Below are 4,978 nucleotides of genomic sequence, written 5' to 3'. Positions count from 1 at the left end.
TACTCTTACTTTTTATAATTTATACATGCATTCACTGCGAAATTTAAGGCATTTAAAAAGTGGAAAGTTTGCTTCACACCGGCCAAGAAACCATTGATAAAGGAAACAAAATGTTTTGAATCTCACGACACTCGCAATAGATTTCACCGAATTTAACATGTTTGGAGGCATAAATGCCGACAAAGAACCAACCTTAGTTTTGAAGCAGGCAACAATCACAACATGTGCTGCTACTGATTCAGAGATATACTATACTATAAAAATGACTGTTTTCGGTCTGAAACCGATTAGCTGTACTGCCCTTCAGAGTGTCATAAAATCACAATTTTTGGAGAAAGAGTGTTTTTGAAATATTTATGAAAAGTCGTAAAACTGCGAATTAGTAGGGTAAACCGTTACAAAATATTTAAAAGAATGGCCCTCCTAGTGTTAACACTACCAGGAAATGCAACAATAAGTGGAACTTTGTATTTTTGTCCAATTGAATCTCAATAACAACTGTTCATTTGAATGCTCGTTAACAGTTGCTCTTTCCCTCACCTTATTTGTGTTGAGAAGTTTTGAGCGGTAGGACGTTTTCCTGTGAAGTTTAACGCGATAATGCCGAAAAATATAAGTGCAAAATCTACATTGATCCGGCAATGGCTAACAGAATATTCAGAATTCACTTATGATGGAAAAATAATATTCTGCAAGATTTGTATCAAACAGGTATGTAACAATAGTTGAAATATATAAATTCTATTAATTTTAACGAGTAGCCCTATAATATTTATACATTGACTGAGCTATCCTGAGGTATAATTCTTTTTAAGACCACTACACTTTAACCTTTTAAATTCCGATAGTTAAAGTATTTGCAGGTCATTAAAATGTTGGTTGTTCGAACCCACTAACTTTGTGATAGAAATACGGCAATACAACAATTAGGATTTTATTTTAGTTCACTTTACTTTACATTTTTAGATTTCGCAAGAAAAGAAGTGCCACCTAAAGCAGCATGTGCAAGGAGCGGCTCATAAGGCTAAAGCTCAGCAGAAAAATCAACTGCAACAAACTTTACTAACACAGCCTACTTCATCCAATCTCAGCAGCAATTTCTATGCTGATTTAACCAGAGCGTTTGTTGCTGCTAACATTCCCTGGAATGCAATTGAAAATCCGGTTTTAAGACAGTTTTTACAAAAATACTGCAAACAAAATATCCCATCTGAGTCGACCCTAAGAAAAAATTACTTAGACAGAATATACAATGAAACTTTAGCTTCCATTCGGGAGGATATAGCTGATTCTTACATATGGGTCTCTGTGGATGAAACCTCAGATCCTATGAATAGGTATATAGCAAATATGGTAGTAGGAAAACTTAGTCCTGATGGACCTTCGATTCCACACCTCGTATGTGTTAAGGAACTTTCGAAAGTGAATAGCCAAGCCATTGCTTATTTTGTAAATAAAGGCCTACAGTCTTTATACTCAGGTAATATAGACGATTCTAAAGTTCTGTTGTTTTGTACTGATGCTGCCTCATACATGGTTGCTGCAGCTCCACTTCTTAAAACATTTTATCCTAACCTCACGCATGTAACCTGTCTAGCACATGGCCTTCACAGGGTTTCTGAAACAATCCGGAATGAATTTCCTCTTCTCAATTCGTTTATTTATAACACAAAAAAATGTTTTTGTAAAGCCCCATCCAGGATTTCAATATTCAGAGAGAACTTTCCAGATATCCCACTCCCACCTCAGCCGGTTGTTACACGATGGGGAACCTGGATTCAGTCAGTGGTGTATTATTCTAAGTATTTTAAAGAAGTGGTCACAGTTATTGATAAATTACCTGAAACTGATAGTGCAGCGTGTGTGAAAGCAGTGAAAGATTGTCTGAATGACTCACGAGTGAAATACGATATTGCTTACATAACATCAAACTTTTCTTTCATACCTGCAGGCATTGAACAATTAGAACGTGAAAAACAATCTCTTTGTAGCCAAATAGCAATAGTAAAGGAAGCTCAAGTGAACATACATTCTGCTTTGGGCGAAACTGGGATAAAAGTTAAAAATAAGTGGGACAACGTATTAAATAAGAATGTAGGATTTTCATTGTTGGAAAAAGTATCAAGAGTGATATCGGGGGAAAGTGTAAATGTTCCAGTAAGTATTGATGTTTCTATTGTACCTAATTCAAAATTTGCGCCTCTCACATCAGTTTCGGTTGAAAGAAGTTTTTCTGCTTTCAAAATGATTCTCAGTGACAAAAGGCAAAGGTTAACTGTGGAGAATTTAGAAAAAATTCTGGTGGTGTACTGTGCAGATAATTATAATAAAGTCTGAGCATGGAACTGAATTTCAATAACTTAAAATGAGTAATCTTGATATCAATAATCATTATTTCATTAGTTTCAATATATTAAATTTGTGCAGCTCTGTTTATAAATATAATACAGTATTCTTTTTTAATGTTTAAACATACTTTTTTGTGCGTATTTTAGTGTATAACTAAAAATTTCAGTGAAAGAAATAAGTATGATACCTTGATGTGCCTAAAATGCCTATTTTCATTAAAATAGAGCCTAATTTTACAAATTTTGAGCTTATTTTAGGCGCCTAAAACTGCAATTTTTAGTGCCTAAAAATCCGATGTCTAGTTATGAGACAGAACTGAAGTTCTCCGAACTAAGCTCATTAACAATTCCTTTTGACATCAATAAAGTAATTCATAGTAGTCTCTTCCGCACTTGCTGTGAAAACGTGCAATGAAACTAGTTTCACGTGGTCTCCTCCGGATTACAAAATCAGGTCGTTTAAATTTATACAAACGCATTTCCTAAGAGTGCCCACGCTTTCAGCGTTCTGACAAAGGAACTAAAACTTCAATCTTATTATAAAGGCGCTTCATATTCGACGAGGGATCTTCTTTAATCCAACGCATTATAGAGAGGTAAGTACGACGCACAAATCATTTCAACCCACGCAAAGGAATGGCTCACACTTAATAGGCACATATTTCTTCTTAAAATTCTTTCTAGAGACAGCCACCATGTATATGTATAGTGGAAAAGAGGAAAAAAGTTTTTTATTTTACGATCACTTTATAATACTACATAGATTATACAGGGTTTTTCACGAAGTTATATGAGCTCTTACGGAGTTCGCTTTTTTATTATGGTAGGGGCGGATTATGCCCTACGATATTGCGGTCATACAGTTTCTTGTGCTTTCTCTCCTGACGGAAGAGGTTATATCAGGAACTTTATCAAGTGGATTTGTAGCCTCAGACACAGGCACACTAAGGGAAGTTCTTACGCAAATCCAAAACAGTCGTCAATTGGCAAATGCGTTTAATGGACATTAAAAACCGTAGCATGCCTTTCTACAGTGTAGTGAAGTTGAGGATGCCATGTCAAAGATTTTCGGCACGTAAAAGAACCTTTTCCCTCAAAGTGTGCTCCAGGAAAAATTCGTAGGCCATTTATCGCCCAGGTTGAAATTCGAATTATGAATAACCAAAGGAGTCAAAAGTGTCTTCAAATAAACTACCACCATCACCACCACCACCACCAACACCACCACCACCACTCCTCCTGCTACTACGTTTTTAACACTGCTACGGGGTCCGGTCATTTAATCCATGAATATTTCACACAAGGGACAATTCACCCAAATTATTTCACCCAAGAAAATTCATCCAAGAATACTAATCCAAAGATAATTCGCCCAACATATTCCATTCTTACCCTCACCCTAGGAACATTCACCCAACAATATTCCCTTTTGTATACAGTTTTAAATTTGCAGTTACTCATAAATGAGGTCTAATGGGCGACCAGGGAGAAATTATACAAAGTGAAAGAAATGGAATGATTTTGGTCCACATAGGACAACTATACAACTTGCACTCAAAAAATTCTAACAGAACTAAATTGCATTGGGTTTGTAGAAATTCAATTTTCAAATTTATTTACAATTTACATTTGAATTGAATACATATGAATAGATACCCGAAATGAGCATATGCTCGTGCTCTGGTACAGTCCAGTAGTCTACATAAATTTTACAGGGTTAAAATAATAATGCTGATAATATAAATAATAGTAACAATAATAATAATAATAATAATAATAATAATAATAATAATAATAATAATAATAATAGAATAATCGTGACAAAAATGATACAAAGATTGTATACAAAATAATGCATTAATAATAATAAGAATAATAATAATAATAATAATAATAACAGTGATAAAACAAACATATTTACAATAATAAAATAAATACTAAGGCGGATAAAATAAAATATAAAATCACTAGCGAGAGTTAATACAACTTAAATAAGCATATAATAACCGGAAAAAATGACGAACTCGAAAATCAACAGAAAAGTTCGTTGTATCGCAGACGACAGCAACCGCCGTATTGACATTGTGTTGTGCATTAATGGTAGTAGGGGGGAGCTGAAAGTCTACGTAACTGCCGTTCTCTTCGAATCTTCTCGTACAATCATGGGAAGTTAATGCTGCAAAAACAAAATGTCTACGAGTCAAACTGTTCATTATTACCAGGATAAATACAAATAATACTGAAATATATTAATCAAGTTTCAGTTACAGATCTCTGCTTTTGTGCAAGAGGTATCATATCAAAATATTTTATGAATGGCGGGGAAAATATAAATTTCAAGAACTTTCTAGTGACAAAATATAAAGACAAGTATAATCAAGTGTATCTGTGGCGATGCTAAGAAATCATTTATTGAAGATATACACTGTTATTAATTAAAAAAATAATCTAATTTATATTTATTACAATGTTTTATCTTATAAGTTACATGCATCAGATAAATACAATAAAAATTAGTACCATATAATGCTAGTAACACTTAAAAAAATAATAATAATAAAATTTATCAAATATCATACAAACATTTTCACTTTATTTTTAAACTTAAGAATGTGTAAATTGCTTAGGTC

Source organism: Periplaneta americana, chromosome 6 (assembly GCF_040183065.1).
Source record: "Periplaneta americana isolate PAMFEO1 chromosome 6, P.americana_PAMFEO1_priV1, whole genome shotgun sequence".
Taxonomy (NCBI): Eukaryota; Metazoa; Arthropoda; class Insecta; order Blattodea; family Blattidae; genus Periplaneta; species Periplaneta americana.
Note: the sequence above shows the minus strand (reverse complement) of the source record.